General features: G+C 37.8%; 2 long non-coding RNA genes across 2 annotated transcripts; one reads left to right on the top strand and one right to left on the bottom strand.

The window, feature by feature from the left end:
- The first annotated feature begins 5,535 nt into the window (after window positions 1-5,535).
- LOC144974196 (uncharacterized) lies at window positions 5,536-12,357 on the top strand. The gene is made up of 3 exons (XR_013645653.1): window positions 5,536-5,653; window positions 6,539-6,642; window positions 12,243-12,357. It is a non-coding gene; the product is annotated as an uncharacterized LOC144974196 (long non-coding RNA).
- Window positions 12,205-16,407, bottom strand: LOC144974195 (uncharacterized). The gene is made up of 3 exons (XR_013645652.1): window positions 16,239-16,407; window positions 14,101-14,296; window positions 12,205-12,344 (listed from the first exon to the last, which is right to left on the bottom strand). It is a non-coding gene; the product is annotated as an uncharacterized LOC144974195 (long non-coding RNA).
- Between the last annotated feature and the right edge of the window lie 1,436 nt (window positions 16,408-17,843).

The following is a 17,843-nucleotide window of genomic DNA, read 5'->3' on the forward strand; positions in this document are numbered from 1 at the left end:
AAGGACATCTTGCAAGTCCATAACGTTTTAATCAGAAGAGAGACAATGTCAACAACCAACGGACTTAACTCTATGATAAAAGATAGTACCTAATTGCAGTACAAAAACTAATGACGTCATTGTTCATTGATATTTCAACACTCCCCCTGAATTTGTACAACTAAAAACAACTATACTTTATAAACTAAAGCATCCCATCATAAATTTCAATTCATGATCAACTTGTATCCAATTCACAATAACAATGTCCATGATCATTTGCATTAGTATAATGAACACTCGAACTTTATAATAGTTTTCCTCCCACAGAGTTAAATTTAAAAAATCCCAGAAATATCAATTTGCTATATAAAAATATATATATAAAATAAAAATGTAACAAAATCAACAATCTACACCCATTAGAGTTATCAATTTTAATTTTTTTTTAAAATGTACGTAACTAATAAACAAGCTATACAGTAAAGTAGAAGCTCCTAAACTTCAACTTGTCAAATTTAGTTCAAATAGGTTTTCTTATCCCCATCAATGATCTTAGTTTCACAAACTGGTCTTTTGGTAAAGCTTTTGTGAGAATGTCTGCTAACATTTCCTGTGTTTTACAATATTGTAACACAATATCACCCTGGGCAATCTTATCCTGAACATAATGATACTTAATATCAATGTGTTTGGATCTCTTTGACCCTTTACCATTAGCAATACAAATTGTACTTTGATTGTCCTCATAAATAACCATTGTTGGTTCATTAACAGTAACAGTACTGATCTGAGTCATCAAAGAGTTCAACCATGTTGCTTCCTGAGTCGCTGATGCCAAAGCAATGTACTCAGCTTCAGCAGTTGAGAGTGCAACACAATTTTGTTTCCTACTCCCCCATTGAACAGCACTTCTGAATTAAGAAAAATGAACCCAGAAGTAGATTTTCTATCAGAAGTATCACCTGCCCAGTCAGCATCAGAGTAACCAACACAAGCAACAACATCATCTGAGTTAACATTATTCGCAGTGTACACTAGGCCAAAATTTGTTGTGCCCCTTAGATATCTAAAGATTATTTTTACTGCCACCCAGTGTTCCTTACATGGGTCTGAGGAGAACCTAGCAACCAACCCTACAGCATATGCTATGTCTGGCCTTGTTCTATTGCTTAAGTGTAAGAGACTACCCACTGCAGAATTGTAATGTCGAGGATCAACTCTTTCACTGTTTTCATTTCCAGGAGTAAGCTTTTGGCTGTTGCAAACCGGTGTATCAGTCGGCGAGAAATTTCCCATGCCAAATTGGTTAAGTATTTGTTTGGTGTAGGATTCTTGTCCCATCCAAATGCTCCCATTCTCTTGTCTTTTAAATTCAACACCAAGAAAGTAATCCAGTTCACCAAGATCTTTCATTTCAAACTTGTTGGAAAGGTCACTTTTGACTTGAACAAGTTCTTCTGCATCTTTGGTTATAAGGATCAGATCATCAACGTAAAGGCAAATAACGAATTTAGCACCCTTTGTTTTCCCTCGTACATAGACACATGGATCCACAGTTTTCTGAAATCCTATTTTCTTTAAACATGTGTCTAGTTTTTCATTCCAGCACTTTGGAGATTGTTTGAGCCCATAAAGACTTTTCTTTAAATAACAAACAAGATCCTCTCCCTTTCCAAGTTCAGTATAACCCTCAGGTTGTTTCATATAGATATCTTCTTCAAGTTCACCATTTAAGAATGCTGCAGTAACATCCATTTTATGAATATTCATTTTCTCCTTGACAGCTTGAGATATGACTGCCCTGACTGACTCAAACCTTGCAACTGGAGCATAAACGTCATCATAATCTTCTCCATACACTTGACTATAACCTTGTGCCACAAGTCTAGCCTTATATCTTTGAACAGTGCCATCAGGGTTCAGTTTCCTTTTAAAAACCCATCTACAACCTATGACCTTTCTTCCCTCTGGAAGCTTAGCAAGTTTCCATACACCGTTTTTAAGAAGGGAATTGTACTCATTATCAGCTGCCTCTTTCCAAAGCTTACCATCATGCCTTTGCAGTGCTTCAGATAGAGTTTTAGGCTCAGCATCATAGCTGCTGCTGCTACTACTACTAGTGTACATCCATTCTCCATATCTCTCAACTGGTTTTGTAGCTCTCGTACTCCTTCTTATTTGTGCTTCAGTTTCATGAACTCTCTAGGTTTCTTGTTTCATGATCATTTTCAGTCTCAGACTCTAAATTTAGATCAAGAATTGGACACTGAAATTCATTTTCCTGAGCTGCATCTCCCTTACTTGGCAGACCTTCAAATCTCCATTCTGTGAAAATAACATCTCTACTTAGAATAATTCTTCTCTTCTCAGTATCATAAAGCCTATAGCCTTTTGATGTTTGACCGTACCCCATAAAAATGCACTTTCTAGATTTTGGATCTTACTTCTTTCTTTCATCCTTTGGGATAAACATGTAGGCAGTGCACCCAAAACTTTTCAGATATGAAACATTTGGCTTTTTGCCTGTAAAAAGCTCCCTGGGAGTCTTATCACCTAACACTCTTGAAGGACTCAAGTTGTGAACATACACAGCTGTATTTAACGCCTCAGCCCAGAACCTTTGGGATAACCTGGATTGAACCAACATGGTTCGGACCTTCTCAATCAAAACTCTGTTTAATCTTTCAGCAACTCCGTTCTGTTCAGGAGTTTTAGAAACGGTGTACTCGTGTCTAATTCCACATTCTAACAAGAACGCTTTAAATTCATTAGACTTATATTCCCCGCCATTATCTGACCGCAAGATTTTGATTGATTTCCCAGTAACTTTTTCAACCATGGTTTTGAACTTTTTGAACACACTCAAGACTTGGTCTTTAGTTTGTATAGCATAAACCCAGCAATATCTTGTGCAGTCATCAATGAATGTTACAAAATATCTATTGTTTCCCAATGAGTTTGGTAAAGGGCCGCACACATCACTGTGAATCAATCCCAGCACATCATTGAGACATTGGTTTTCAGAGTGAGTAGGAAAGGGAGACCTGTGTTGCTTTCCCTTGGTACAAAATTCACAAAATGTTATTTTCTTCTTGTGATCAAAATCAAACTTTGATACCATCTTCTTTTGTGACAGTTTACACAAATTATCAACTCCAAGATTACCAAATCTGCAATGCCACAAGTCTTCCTTTGACGCACTCTGACCACCATCATCAAGAGAAACATATTCATGTTTACTTTCAACACTCAAAACAGAATTATAGTCGGTGTTTGGCCTGATTTTACTAGGCATACATTTTACAATAAACTGATTGTCTTCTTGATCATAATTTGCATAAGCAAGAGTTCTTTTTTCATTCATGATTTTTCCTGAAGCTTGGGAGAAAATTACACTTCCCCCATGTTTCAGGATTTTGGCTACACTTATCAAATTATGAGCAAGTTCAGGTACACAAATCACATCATTTAAGATGCACTTTTCACCCTCTAAATCCAGGTAAACTTTACCAATTCCAACTGAATTAATTTTGTGTCCCTCTCCTAAAGTAACAACCAAATTGTTAGTTCTTTGGAATTCATGAAAAATCGTTATGTCATTACACATGTGCGAAGTTGCTCCTGAGTCCAAGATCCACTTATTATCTAGTGTTTCACAGATTTTGCCGGATAAACATTGTTCTTCCACAAGTAAAGATGATGGCTTTGAATTCGACGAAATCTTCTTTTTGTGTTGTCTTAACAAAGGGCAAGAGTTCTTATAATGTCCGTCTTTATGACAGTGATAACACTTTCCTTTTAAAGCTGTTTTTACTCCTCTGCCAGCGCTCTTCACTTTCATAACCTCTTCAGGCTGATGGACCATTCTATCAATGGAACACCGAGTTACATCTGCTAGCAGTCTTTCTGTAACTTGTTCGAAAGAGGGTGCCTTATCCGCAGCACCAAAAGCTGTTACCAGTATGTCATATTGCTTCGGAAGGCTGGATAAAAGTAAACATACTTTTTCTTTATCGTCGACTTTACATCCCAGAAGCGATAACGATTGAAATGTTTCAGTCATTTCTTTTATATGGCCGTTCACGTCATTGTTTGTTAACCTCATGTTATAAAGTCGCTTCTTTAGTGACAACTTGTTTAGCCAACTATCCTTTTGAAATTGTCTTTCGAGTGTTTGCCAGACCTCTTTGGCTGATTCTGGCTCTGTCCCGATCAGATACAGCAAACCCGGATCGACGCCCAACACGATGGTAGCCAGCGCCTTCTGTGTTTTCTTCGTGTCTCTGCACTCCCCCGTCACGCACTCGAATAAGTCTTGGTGAATCAGGTACATTTTCATTTGCATCTTCCAGCAACTGTAATTTAAATGCCCCTTCAACAGACAGACGTGCAATACTCCTCCTGATGCCATTTTTCTACGTAGCCGTTATATCTCACTATCCCTACGACAACCTTTTGTTGTTGATTGTATTAGCTGATTAGCACGAGTACACCGAATAGAGAAACTTACATTACTTTCCACTTTCTATGTTCAAAATCGAAAATGGTTAAGCCTGTCTGGGCCCATAACCTGTAGAATTTAATAAGAAATAATGGCAAAGGACATCTTGCAAGTCCATAACGTTTTAAGAGTTTTAGAGTTCTGCTTCAAACCCTCGGAAAAATTGTTCGTATCAATGTTTTTGTCTGAAGGAAATCGAAATGGCGGCGGCCTTGTTTACTTCCGACACAAAAGTGCACCGCTAATTTCATCTTATTTCGCGATTTGTTGATTGAAGACCTATCCTTCTCTTAATATTACATAAAGCGTTGTATGATGATTTAGAATTACAAAGAGGCATCAAAAATAATAAACCATCCTGTTGATGAAGTAGAAAGAATTCACGGAAAAGCAATAGAAAGGAAAGCATTCTCAATTACCAACAATAAAAAAAAAAAACATTTTATACCATGAATTTGGTCTTTTGCCATCTGGGAGAAGTTTTTGTCAGATTAAATGTGGAACTAACAAGTATAAATCAACGTTCGTTCCATCAGCAATAAAAATGTTGAATATTTCATATGGTACAGCAAAACCAAGGATTGATGCGTTGACTGATTAATTTGTTTAATGTTAGATGAAGTGACCAATTGATAATGATGATAATATTTGGTGTTGAATTGCCAAGAATGTAACGAATTGAAAATGAAATGAATATGTTAATGTTGTGTATGTCGCACGCGTGAAAGAAAGAGAGGAAGAGAGAGAGAATGGGTAGAGTGTCTGTTCAATGTTATAGTTATCATATAACGTTATGACAAGTGTAACTAAATGACAAATTGCCATATTTATGGACAATAAAGATCTATTATTATTATTATTATTATTATTATTATTAATCAGAAGAGAGACAATGTCAACAACCAACGGACTTAACTCTATGATAAAAGATAGTAACTAATTGCAGTACAAAAACTAATGACGTCATTATTCATTGATATTTCAACATTTTTCTGGTTCTAGACATAAATATTTTTTTTTAATTTCCCGTTAATGATGTAGACCCATATGCCATTTGTGAACACGACACGTGCCATAATCTTTAGGAACTACCGCCAGTCTCCTCGTTTGATGTAGCGACCTACCTCGTCACGACCACAAGTTTCTGTCTACACGGGTACACATTTCACGGTAAGTCTGTATTATTTAATCGTTTCCCTATGCTATCCTACCTATACTATGTTACACCATCCACGGCTAATTGTAAGATTTATTCTCAAAAAATCACAGAAGACAGATATGTCGAACCTGACACGGGAATATTAATATGATATGACCTGCTTCACGAGTCGTGATCACCTTAGTCTTAGTCTTCGAGTCTTAGTAAGATTAGTCTAAGTCAGTCTAAGTAGTGGATCAATGAGTCTGTGTGGTTACATTCAAATTTCAACTATTTTGCCTTTAAGGTGATGAATTCCTCCGAATTCACCAAACATTATAAATAATAATTTAAATTAAAAACACCAGGGCAGGCAATGACTATGAAATCAATGTGGTCCCGAGTCCAAATCTAAACTGATATAATACAGTAACAAAACATCATGCCCATAAGACTGTTTTAAAAGCCCCAACCCATTCCAAGGGACTGAGCTTGATCCCGAGTGAATATTTTTTTTCTAATCCCACTCCCCTTGTCAATCCAGCAGTGATTGGGTAGCTGAGTCTGTTAGATCTAGCGGAAAGTACTTTGACATAGACTAGAGTCCTATCTAAAGGGTAGCAATTGCTATGGTCCATTTCGCGCTTTTCAAACCAGGTTAAACTTCGGCTCCATTGAATGACTACTTTTTTATTCGATAATTTACTCAATCCCCCAACTATATAATTTTTAGCCCCACGGCTAATGTTGAGTTATGGAATTGTGTCTCTCTGAATAATTCTAATAACCTTTCAGATGAGTACTCCACATTTCACAGCAAATTTAATTCACTGTTGTTAACTAAGTGTGATAACAACAGTTTTTATCCTCTAGTTTCAATTAATAATATTACCACCATTGCCACAATTTTTTTCCAGGCTTACAGGGACTGACTACTTATAATCAGGCCTACAATGGATGGGTGACGGATGTAAAATGGTTTAAGCCTCCTAGCTGTGGGAAAGTGGTACTAGCTGCTAAGGTACCCCTCCCCCCCCCCCCCCCTCCCCCCCTCCGTTTTCATCTCACTTCTATGATTATTAGTACTGTTATTACATATTATTATTTTGATTTCTACATTTATTTATATTACTCCATGCAGGATTGATAATACGATATAGAGGTTTTTAACATATGGCTATATTCATTACAACGAATTTTCTTGAACTAGAATATGAATAACTTAAAAAAAAAAAAGAAATAAGAAACTTCTTTAATAGGTTCAAGTTCTACTATGGGAGACTCAGTCGAGTCCTTGGAAAAGCCTCTTGACTCACATTTGCTCAGTCAGTGTGTTCGGACATAAATGTTTAAATGGTTTTGCGACTCATGGCAGTCCCGTTAACTCAGTTGGTAGAGCACCCATTTCACAATCAAAGAGACCGAGATATATCCTAGATGAAGTTAAGACCCCATCCCCTCCCCTTTCTTTTTTTTTTTTTTGTACACCCAGCAGTAATTTGGCAATAGAAAAGCGCCCTATTCGAAGGGTAAAGTGAGTGGAGCAGGCACTTATGTTGGTAACAACAAGATATGAAGTGAGTAGAAAAGTGCCAGAAGACAATAGAGAATAAAAATTTTTTTCGCGGCGGTGGTGGGGTTTGAACCTGCGACCTTATTGGTACGACAACTCCGCCTGGCAGGTGAGAGCGTGGCTCCACCGTGTGAGCTATCCACGAACAAAATATTCGTTTCAAACCCAAAGTCATTTCTAGATCCCTCTCTCACCCACTTCTTGAGATCGCCGATTCGTTCACCACCATCGCGAAGTAATTTTGACCAGCAGTTAAGCCTAATAGCCAATATTCTCATCACAAACATATAACATAGAAACGATTGAGACACTGAGTATGCTCCGGTGTATGGGGTGAATTTTTAATTCAGAAAAGTGAGTGGAGCAGGCACTTATGTTGGTAACAACAAGATATGAAGTGAGTAGAAAAGTGCCAGAAGACAATAGAGAATAAAAATTTTTTTCGCGGGGCGGTGGGGTTTGAACCTGCGACCTTATTGGTACGACAACTCCGCCTGGCAGGTGAGAGCGTGGCTCCACCGTGTGAGCTATCCACGAACAAAATATTCGTTTCAAAACCCAAAGTCATTTCTAGATCCCTCTCTCACCCACTTCTTGAGATCGCCGATTCGTTCACCACCATCGCGAAGTAATTTTGACCAGCAGTTAAGCCTAATAGCCAATATTCTCATCACAAACATATAACATAGAAACGATTGAGACACTGAGTATGCTCCGGTGTATGGGGTGAATTTTTAATTCAGAAAAGTGAGTGGAGCAGGCACTTATGTTGGTAACAACAAGATATGAAGTGAGTAGAAAAGTGCCAGAAGACAATAGAGAATAAAAATTTTTTTCGCGGCGGTGGTGGGGTTTGAACCTGCGACCTTATTGGTACGACAACTCCGCCTGGCAGGTGAGAGCGTGGCTCCACCGTGTGAGCTATCCACGAACAAAATATTCGTTTCAAACCCAAATCATTTCTAGATCCCTCTCTCACCCACTTCTGAGATCGCCGATTCGTTCACCACCACGCGAAGTAATTTTGACCACATTAAGCCTATAGCCAATATTCTCATCACAAACATATAACATAGAAACGATTGAGACACTGAGTATGCTCCGGTGTATGGGGTGAATTTTTAATTCAGAAAGTGAGTGAGCAGGCACTTAGTTGGTAACAACAAGATTTGAAGTGGTAGAAAAGTGCCAGAAGACAATAGAGATAAAATCTTTCGAGCGGGCTCCCCGTGGGGTTGAACCCGACAATTATTGTTACAAGACATTCTAACCTCCGCCTGGCAGTGAAGCGTGTCAACCGGTGACTATCCACGACAAAATATCGTTTCAAACACCAATCTTTCTAGATCCCTCATCTCACCCACTTCTGAATCGCCGATTCGTTCACACATCGCGAAGTAATTTGACCAGCAGTTAAGCCTAATAGCCAATATTCTCATCACAAACATATAACATAGAAACGATTGAGACACTGAGTGCTCGGTATGGGTGAATTTTTAATTCAGAAAAGTGAGTGGAGCAGGCACTTATGTTGGTAAAACAGAAGGAAGTGAGTATGAAAAGTGCCAGAAACAATAGAGATAAAAATTTTTCGCGCGGGGGGTTGAACCTGCGACCTTATTGGTACGACAACTCCGCTGCAGTGAAGCGGCTCCACGTGTGAGCTATCCACAACAAAATATTCGTTTCAAACCAAGTCATTCTAGATCCCTCTCTCACCCACTTCTTGAGATCGCCGATTCGTCACCACCATCGCGAATAATTTGACCAGCGTTAGCCTAATAGCATTTCTCATCACAAACATATAACATAGAACGATTGAGACACTGAGTAGCTCCGGTGTATGGTGAATTTTAATTCAGAAAGTGAGTGAGCAGCCTTTGTTGTAACAACAAGATAGAATGAGTAGAAAAGTGCAGAAGACATAGAGAATAAAAATTTTTCGCGGCGGTGGTGGTTGAACCTGCCCTTATGTACGACAACTCCGCCTGCAGTGAGAGCGTGCTCCACCGTGTGACTATCCACGAACAAAATATCGTTTCAAACCCAAGTCATTTCTAGATCCCTCTCACCCACTTCTTGAGATCGCCGATTCGTTCACCACCACGCGAAGTAATTGACAGCATAGCTAATAGCCAATATTCCATCACAACAATACATAGAAACGATTGAGACACTGAGTATGCTCCGTGTATGGTGAATTTAATTCAGAAAAGTGATGGAGCAGGCACTTATGTTGTAACAACAAATATGATGATAGAAAATGCCAGAAGACAAAGAGAATAAATTTTTCGCGCGGGTGGGGTTTGAACCTCACCTTATTGTACGACAACTCCCCTGCGGTGAGAGCGTGCACCGTGTGAGCTATCCACGAACAAAATTCGTTTCAACCAAAGTCATTTCTAGATCCCTCCCACCCATCTTGAATCGCCGATTCGTTCACCACCATCGCGAAGTATTGACCAGCATTAACCAAACCAATATTTCATCCAAAAATACAGAAACATTGAGACACTGAGTATGCTCGTGTATGGTAATTTAATTCAAATAGTGGAGCAGCACTATGTTGGTAACACAAATATGATGAGTAGAAAAGTGCCAGAGACAAGAGAATAAATTTTTCGCGCGGTGGGGGGTTGAACTGCGACTATTGACACAACCTGCAGTGAAGCGTGTCCCGTGTGACTATCCACGAACAAAATTTTTTCAACCCAAGTCATTTCTAGATCCCTCTCTCACCACTTCTTGAATCGCCGATTCGTTCACACCATTCGCAATAATTTGACCAGCAGTTAAGCTAATAGCCATATTCCTCACAACATAACATAAACGATTGAACAGATATGCTCCGTTATGGTGAATTTTTAATTCAGAAAAGTGATGAGCAGCACTTATGTGGAACAAAAATGAAGTGAGTAGAAAGTGCCAGAAACAATAAGAATAAAAATTTTTTTGCGGCGGGTGGGTTTGAACCTCGACTTATGGTACAAAAATGGGATAAAAAATTTTATTCTATTGTCTTCGGACTTTCTACTCACTTCATATCTTGTATTTACCAATAAGTGCTGCTCACCACTTGAATTAAATCACCCCATACACCGAGCTACTCAGGTCTCAACGTTATGTTATGTTGTGATGAGAATATGGCTATTGCTAAGCTGGTCAAATTACTTCGGATGGTGTGACGATCGCGATCTCAAAGTGGTGAGAGGATCTAAAATGACTTTGGTTGAACGAATTTTTCGTGATAGCTCACACGGTGGAGCCACGCTCTCACCTGCCAGGCGGAGTTGTCGTACCAATAAGGTCGCAGGTTCAAACCCCACCACCGCCGCGAAAAAAATTTTTATTCTCTATTGTCTTCTGGCACTTTTCTACTCACTTCATATCTTCCTATTCGAAGGGTAACAAGTTATTATTTTCACACTATAGAAACTGGGATGAAATCTGGCTCTATAGACCTAATGGTTCTGATGGACTACTTTCGGTGCTTGCGACACTATTAGGTCATTTTCAGCACAATTAAAAGCTGTTGCGAAATACGTAGTAAGAAAAATGGGCTTGGTTCAAATACCGAGCAGAAGTAGATCAAAATTATTAATGTGCTTAGTTTTGAGATCGCCTAACAGTTCCATCCAGAGACGGAATACACTCAAATGTTTATGGTTGATTTAAGGGTTTTACTGCACTTGCGACACATTTCAGCACCAGTAAAAAGGCATAAAATGGGATTGTAAAAATTTCCAGATTTACAATTAAAAGCACACAAGAAAAGTAAGACAAAGAGGAACAAATGTAGATTCCAAGAGAATGCTATCAGTGTACTAAGTCTGATAACACCCAAAAGTCTCATCCTGACACAAGCACAGGTCCCCCCTAAGGGGAATACACTCAAACGTTCGCGTATTATTTTTTATTATATTATATTAAGTTACGTTATGCCTTTTGCGCCGCGATATCATAAGATATCGTCGCCTAGGCATTCCACGAAGGAATATTGTCCAAGAATGTTGTCCAAGTGAGCAAATTGGGGTTTAATAATCTTGCTCAAGGAAAAAAACGAAAGTGCCTGAAGCGGGGCTCGAACCTGGGTCATCCGGATCACAGTGCACTGCCTTAACCACTCGGCCACTTCTCCTCCCCTCCCCCCCCCCCCCCCCCCATATTATATATACACACATATATATATATAATATAATTTAAAAAATTTACGCGAACTGATTTACAAGACAAAAAATTATTTTTTTTCCCAAAACCAACAATATTCATTTGACTGTTTCTCTCTCAGCCAATGACTCCGGCAAGGGAAAGGACGAAACCAAGTAATCTCATTCCAAGACAAGGACATAAAGAAACTTGGAAAACAATATAAGGGATAGAGGACACAGCATGACCTCTTGCCACCATGGGAAGTCAAAGACCCCACCCAGTCTATTGTTTATAAAATGTAAATTATAAATTTACAAAATAAATTAACATCTATTTGTCACCCTCTCATCTAAGGACAAAAAAAAGCATGTAATCTTATTCCAAAACAAAGATAGAAAGCTACCTGAAAAAGGAATACAGACATAGGGGGGGGGGGGGTGAAGAAAGCAATAATGACCTTGCCCACAATGGAAGGTCAATGACACGACACCCAGGGTAGAAAAATGAGAACTCAGTCAAGCTTTCAACATCAAATTGCAAAAGCAACGGATAAAACAAATTTTAAAAAAGTCATTACAGTACTTTATTTTCTTTATTGTGCTCCAACTTCATGTTTAAATATACAATGGATTTCTATTTATTTGCCAATCCAAAAATATTATTAGGTTTTGAATATTATTGCAGAACATATAATAATGGTAACAGAAGTAATACTACTACTACTAGTAGTTATACTACAACTAGTACAATTTTTTCACAAACATTTCGGGCAAAAGTAAAAATGTTTAACACATGTATTAGTCGAATGAAAAGAATGAAAAGGATTACAAAGGTACATAAAATCAAGCATTATTGGAAAAGAATGAATAAAAAGTCTGACTGCTTTCTTTTCGTTTCAGGTTCGCCATTCCCAAAAATTGGGTTATAGTGGACTCCGTGTGTCGACAAGTGCTTTCTGCTCAGCATCAAGATGGGAACCTGAAATGTCTGTCTTCACAATCCTGTAAAAGAAATATATGGAGCAAATAGTACATTATTGACCTACCACCTCTGGCGTCTATCGTGTCACTGGGAATTTTAATTTTAATATTTTAATATGTTTGAAAACAAAGAAAACTTAAGCCCCATTTCCTCAAATACGCAAGTCATTCATTTTACAGGTCAAAATAATTTTTTTTAAAAGTTTTTCTTTGACTTCAACTTCAAATCCAATAGTGCCTGAACCTTATGATGAATTCCAAAATGGTTTGGCATATTTATGTGGAGATCTATTCTTTAAAAAAAATAGAGTTGTGGATCACCATTGCTCCGTACAGCAAATGTTAAATATTTATCATCGAGCACAAAATTACTGGAAAACCTAAAAATTCTAAAACTATTTATTTACAAACTCTACAAGTAACACGCAAATATTTTAAAAACTAAATGTAATTCTATCACCTGTGGAATCAAACTCAGAAAATCTGCTGTACTGTAATGTTCGGGCAATTATTGGCCTTCGCCAAAAAAAGAAAAAAAAAAATAAGAACTGTATTTCCTACACCAGTATACAAAAAACACACATATGTTTTCTCTACACGGGAAATTCCATTGAGTGTTACAAGCGCTGCACCTAACCATCAACTTCTTGTAGATACCGCTAGCTATAACCAATAAAAATGGACAAACTTAGCCCATTATATTTCAGGGAATGTTTGTTTTTTCTTTTATGCCATATAATTTATTATTTTTTAAATTTAATTTGTTGCCAGCGTGTGTATTTTGTACATACATAGGGAATACATGCTTCTGTAAAAAAAAAACGTTTGATTGGTCATTCTGCTGATTTGTGCAGATTGCCTTTTACCACAATGAAATGACAATTGGCTTGTAAAAATAACATGTAGACTATAATATTAATATATTCGTTTAGCTTAAGCGGCCTAATTTAAGGTTAATAAAACATTTCCTCCCAGATCTTAATAATTGAGGAATAAATCAATATGGGTGAACTCATTTATTTCTATCTATCTCATCATAAGAATACTTTGTCACTACGTTGTGTGGCCTTGAGCAAGTCACCTCAGCCCTCGCTTAGTTTGTGGCGCTGTGTTGCGGCAATGGCTGGGTTATTTCAGTCTCCCTTTAGAATAGACTCCAAAGACAAATTTTCCCTAGAGGTGAATAAAGAGAATCTATATTTTTAAAATTTGTTACGCTATAGTCAAAGACAAAAACCTTCAGGATTTTCTAATTTTGTATGAACTATCCTAAAAGGCAACCTATCCATAGCATAGAAGGACATGCTCATTACTGGCTCACCGGACAGGCATTCCTTACATACCTTATGAGCAAATGAAGTCACTTGATATGTGCTCTATTCCCCTTTGTCTTATTACTTTCCTCATAGTCATAGATTTGTGTCTTAACTTTGCAATATGAAATATGATTTTGTGCCCTTTGTCTATTGTTATGTGCATAGATCTACAATCTTTTCACTCTCTATTCAACTTCCTTTCAACTGGCAATGCAATGACCTTAAAGTGTAATGAACGGCACAAACGTTGCTAACCTCACTTTTTACCCCCCAAAAATTGCTTGATTTGGACCTATTAAATTTCCTGAGAGTGAGATCTGCTTTTATATAGCGCATGCAATATCCACCCAAAGCACTCTACCAGATGTCCCAAGCCAACAGAAACATTAACATTAACATGTAGGAAGAGATATCATGCCTACATAAATATTGTTTTAAACAGATACAATCAATACACTTACATTTACATGGTCAATGATTGAGCTAGTTTCTCCAATTGTTGATTGTTCAACTAGAGCCGTTGCTGCCTACAGTCATTGCGTTTGTTCCTATCTTTAAGACATGAGTAATGGTCTGTTTTTTTCTCTGCCCCATGTCCAAGCTTTAACGTTGGAACCCAATCAGGATCAGTTTCATCAAGCAGTGATGCTGGCCTTCCTGTAAAGGCAAAAAATTGATTGTTGAAATATATTACGTCATTTCTTGCCTATTACAATCTGGTCCTGGTCCTTGTGTGGCTATGTGGTCTAGTGGTATGACACTCGATTTTTGATCGGAAGGTCATGGGTTCGAGCCTCGCGCTCGGCGCATAGTTGAGTCCTTGGAATAGGCTCTTTATTCACATTCTCTCACCGTACTCAGGTGTAAAATGAATACCTGGCCGTTTACAGCGTTTTCTTTGTTCGAAAAATTGTAGTGTCGCCTGAAAGGCGTCATGTCCCGTTCTACATGTTAAATGTTGCTGTTGACCAAGGACCCCTTGTAAAGCGCTTAGAGCACATTTAGTGGATATTGCGCTATAATATAAAGCTCAATTTTTTAATTATTATTTTTTACAATCCTTAAGCTTTCCGTTAAATTTACATCAAGCTTTGTCAAATTAGAACAAGGGTAGAACAATTATATAGTGCAATTTCCATTAAATGAAAATTTGTTCAAAGCGCTTTGCAAGGGGTTTATAGCCAACAGCAAGACTTTACATGCAGGTCGAGACATGACGCTTGTTAGGCGATATTTCATTTTTTCCGGAAAGAGACAATGCTGTTTAACATTAACAGGCCTGCATCTGCCCCCTGAAAAACTTGCCTGAAAATCCTCGAGCTGAAGCTTTTTCAATAACATGAGCAAAAATCCCCATTTCCCAGAATATTTTCTTAGAATTTTACCAATTCAATAGGCTGTTAAACAAAATGAAAAAGTATCTTAATTAATTTTTTGTTCCGGCAGAGCGAAATTGCCAGAAATGCCGGCAAATTTACAGGCCTATTTTAAAAGCCAGTTACCCAATTCATGCCTGAGTATGGTGAGAGAATGTGAATAAAGTTCCTTTCCCAATGACTCAACTGCTCAGAACGGGTCTGGAACCCTAATCCTTCCAAAATGACGGTGATAACTATACCACATAGCTGCAATGAAAGTATCGGGATCCCAAAGGACAATTTTTTTTAATTGAAATTTTTTAATTATTATTATTATTGTCATATTTGGGAAAAATTCCATTTGAAGGCCCTAATTCAATGACTATACGAAACATTATAATTAATCCTCACATTGAGTTAAAATTAATTTCTAACTATGAAAATTATGAAAAGTCATTTTAGTGGATTGATAGAGGTCGATTGTTTCTTTCTTTGGATTAAAATTTAAAATAATAATAATAATATTTATTTTTGTCAGTAAAAAAATAACCATTACTATCATTATAAGCTGACACTGGCAATCACTAAGCAGCGTGTTAAACTTCTGTCAAAAACTAGCATTTACATGTCCAACAGCGGTGTAGAAAAGCAGTTTGTTCGTGTTACTTTACAATACACCACCAACGGAGGAACGAAAAAAAAAAACTTAGAAAAACGCAACCTTACTTTTAATATTTCTTCAAATGGAGAACATGTTTTAAAAATGCACAATAAAATAATCTTGACAAAGCATAAGTTATAAACTGGAACATTATAATTCTAAAATGGATGACCAGAACAACAGTGAAAGACTTCCTCATCTCATAAAAGCCAAAGCTTGAAAACGAAAGTAGCCCTATCACTATCGGTAATGAGGCATTTGGTTTTGATTTAGAGTAAGTTGCACGAGAAATACATGAAATATTCATGGTCCTATCTGATAACTAAACACAACAAATAAAAGATCATCCATCCGGACCGTGTATGGACCATAAAATTAAAATGATTCCTTCTAGACCGCCTACAGACTACAGATTACATCTGAGTCTGAGATGAGTCAGATGATTTCTCCAACTTCGGAGTTTCGCATAGAAAAGTCACATCGGTAAAAAATCTCTCCGTAGATTTTGTTAGACCACCGAGTTTGAAATTTTTGATTTGATTTCTCTTCCATGAAAAAGAAAAAAAAACCACATATTTACTAAATCATAAACTTGCAACGTCAGAAATTAAGGCAAGGACCTTGGTCGGTTGCCGCCAACTCCGTGACATGCTATGGCCCACAATGGCTACATGATGATGTTGGAGCGAAGTAAACTTGCTTTGTTCACAATAATTAAAATTAATTCATATCGTATATATAATATTTAAGATTTTAATTTATCCATCAATTCTTACCTTTAGCAAAATGATCATTGCAAACTCGGTGGCTGCAAGTTAGATTTGAGTCATCGCCAAATCCCTTTCTTCTGATCGCTGCAACTGCAAGCCATAACCATAACCGCTGTGTTGTCTCCGCTGGGTTAAGTTTATTATTTTTGGGTCCTTCGTCTTCCTAATGGATGGGAACCTGAACATGTTGACTCCATCTCGACCCTGCCTTCTAGTGCATCCGATGATTATGCAGTTATTTGGCATTTTTTCACGTTTTAAAAATTGGACTAGAGCTTGTTTCACATCAATGTTTTCAAGCCAGCCAAGTTCTTTTGCCACCCGGAAGTAAAGTAAGTCATTGCGTGACGTCATCTTCATTCTATCTATAGACAGTACGCGCTTGGATAAGAAGCTCACAACATTCCATCCGGAAGTTAAGTGTAACGTGTAAATCAGAAGCAGTCAGCCCGTAGCCATCGTTATAGCAGAGGGAATTAAGGGCAAAAAATAGCTCAATTGTGCAAACGAATGATGAAAGCATGAAACTTTCAGGGATTGTAAAGCACGTCAAGGGCTACAAAATGTGATAGAGAAGCACTTCCAGCGATGTCTGTGAGCCAAGAAATTAAGTAAATAAAAGTTGATATTTTTAAATCGGCAACAATATTTATCATGGCGTCCGATGTGTGAATGCGAGACATCACTGTGACAAACACGAAGCGGCGCGAAGGTAGAAGCAGGGTGGAGGGGTGCGGGTTGGTGGAAATTACACCATCGGCTGACAGTTTCCAAAAAGTTATTTTTAGAATGGGCCAATATTGGGGCTGGCGGTGGTGTTTGAAGGGAAACATAAAACGCAAACCGGTGTTGACTCATTTTATAACTCTTTGTTAGCATGGATTGGTATTGATATAATCATATTACTATACACAGTTAGAATTATTTCATTGATTGAAATGTAATGGTGGGGATGTTCTCTCTCTCTCTCTCTCTCTCTCTCTCTCTCTCTCTCTCTCTCTCTCTCTCTCTCTCTCTCTCTCTCTCTCTCTCTCTCTCTCTTTCTTTCTCTCTCTCTCTTTCTCTCTCACTCCCTCCACCACCACCACCACCACCACCGTGCTTTAGGCATTGATCGTTGTATGTAAAGTACTGTATTAATTATGGCTTTACCTATGAAAATCACACACAACGAGAAATGTATTTTCTGACCATGAGATATGCAAATCGTATATATGCACATGCGAACAAAACAGATTGTGCCTTAGGTGAATGACTAGTTGATAAAATTGTGTTAGCGTCGTTTAGGTCATATAACCGTCAAAAAGTTGGACATAGAAGAACCCCATTAGTGATAAATTAAGTAAACATACAAACATATTATATAGATAGTACCTAATATTGAACATTGTTCGTTTGGCTGTTTTCATGCACGA

This window comes from Berghia stephanieae, chromosome 5, assembly GCF_034508935.2.
Source record: "Berghia stephanieae isolate SIO BIC M18660-M18661 chromosome 5, UCSD_Bste_1.3, whole genome shotgun sequence".
NCBI lineage: Eukaryota > Metazoa > Mollusca > Gastropoda > Nudibranchia > Aeolidiidae > Berghia > Berghia stephanieae.